Here is a 2,417-nt window from a genome sequence, read left to right on the forward strand (position 1 = left end):
GTTTAGCTAACTCTTAAGCTAACATTAACCGGTGTCCTGTAGTTTGTGATGTGTAACTGCTTCCGTAGAATCATAAAATCATAGAATTGTAGAGTTGGAAGATAGTCTGAGAATCATCTAGTCCAACCTCCTGCAATGCAGGAATCACAACCAAAGCACCCATGACAGATGACCATAAAACCTCTGCTTTAAAATCCCCAAGGAAGGAGAGTCCACCACTTTTGAAGGGAGTCAGTTCTACGGTCAAACAGCTCCTAGCTACCGCCACAAAGTTTTTCCTGATGTTTAGTCAGAATCTTGTAACTTGAAGCCATTGGTTGGGATCCTGCCCTCTGGAGCAGGAGAAAACAAGCCAGCTTCATCTTCCATTTGACAGCCTTTTCAATATTTGAAGATGGCTATCATGTCTCTTTTCAGTCTCCTCTTTTCCTGGCTAAACATACCCATGTCTTTCAAGAGTTCCTCGCAAGACTTGTTTGGCAGACTCTTGATCATCTTGGTTGCCCTCGTCTGCACACGTTCCAGCATGTCGTTATCATTTTAAAATTGTGGAACCCAGAACTAGACATAATATTCTAGGTGTGTTCTGACCAAGACAGAATAGTGCAGTACTACGGTATTACTTCCCTTGACTGGGACACTATGCCTCTGTTAAGCAATTCTGCCATATATCTAGAATAAAATAACCCTCCAAATAATTAATACAGGCTTTTCAGCAATGTTTTGACTGGCAACCCTGATAACTTTTGGAAATATTGGGGCCCCAAAAGTGACAAGATGACCCCTTTTCTTTGGAAAAACTAAGGTCTACCAAAATTATTGCTTTTAGCAAAAAGAGTATTAGAAATGAATGTACCGGTAGCTAAACATTCATGGATAAAATTCTCCTGTGTTCTCTTGTGGCCAATATGCTAAACTTTAAGCCGAATGCTATCTGATCTGTCTTATGATCTGTCACTTTAATATTGCACTCCTAGTTAATAATGTTTTATTAGAAAGGACTCCTTTTAAATATTTAAATCAACCTGTATCTTAAACCATAATAATCTCTGAGGCATCAGGTTGAATACAGACACAACAGAATTCATAGCAGAACTATGATTGGTGATGGAGTGCCCCCATTGCAAACTCATATACTGTACTCTTTTCTCTTGAGCCATCTGGATTATTTTATACATTTTATATATTTTAAGTATTCTAAGTCTGTGCATGCTTTCTACATGGCATATCTTCCTTCTTAATTTGGATGTTACAACATCTGGATGATATGGTTTAATCTGTGAAGGATGCCATGCCTGTTGCAGATTTGGAGGAGGTTAAAACAAATGGGAGTGAAAAGCATATTTGATGTTGTAAACTGTAGTGGTCATTACACTGCTGCAGTTGCAATGCAATTTTTGCCTTAAAGGTTAGAAATGTAATTTTTATGTAAACAAGCAAGCACACAGATATCTAATATTACAGAATTTCATCAGCTTTTAAAAAAGATAGGTGGCAGCCTACTTTAAGATTGAATTGTACAAGTGATTTTCAAACTTTTTTTCCTTCAGGGAACATATTTGGTATAAACATGTCTGCAATGCCAAGTATCTTAACACAGAGCCCTGTATGTTGCCGAGGATTTGGGGTGTGTGTGCACAGTTCACAAAGGCCTGGTCTGTTTGGGCTCACTGTTGTCTATCATGATCTAAGAGTAGACAGTGTAACAGCAGTGGCCAAATAGAACGTTCCAGCTCTTCCGTGTATATTTCCACCAACACCCCCTGCCCTTTGCTTTAGTAAGTAAGCTTGGAGGAAAGCCTGCAAGTGACCCTGCCTTTGGTAACTAATTTTGCAGCTTCCTTCCCAACTTGCTGATGCCCCACAACCCCTGTAATTTGACAGGGGCACTGCAATGGCCTTTGAATATAGCTTCTGCTTTGAACCTACCAAGCACTACGTCCAAAATGACAGAACATCCAGGAGGACGCTGGTACCTCAGATGGCTCTTAGGCACCTTCTCGTTACTCAGTGGCAAGGTGGTGGGGAGGGCATCCTAAAAGCAGCACCTGCCTGGCAAATGGCAGTGCTATTCTTGGACAGTCTGTTCAGCCAACCAGTTGGTATGTGATACAATCCTTCTGTGAACATGAGATCTAAAACAGAAATAATAGGAAGTGGGTGGTTATGCTATTTTATAGGGATAATGTTCACATTCGCTGATGGACATATTTGAAATCCATTTTCATTGAGGATGCCTAATAAGCCCTGGAATGAGGTTTGAAAACCATTGAACTAGATGATATTCGGGTCACTTGCAACCCCGACATTACAAAAGTTTAAGTTCCTAACTTTATTGTTTTTGAACACCTTTGTTTTTTAGTTCATGAGAAAATTTCAACTTGGTTACTCCTTGACTGTTTCAGTTGCTGATGTGT

Source organism: Zootoca vivipara, chromosome 7 (assembly GCF_963506605.1).
Source record: "Zootoca vivipara chromosome 7, rZooViv1.1, whole genome shotgun sequence".
NCBI lineage: Eukaryota > Metazoa > Chordata > Lepidosauria > Squamata > Lacertidae > Zootoca > Zootoca vivipara.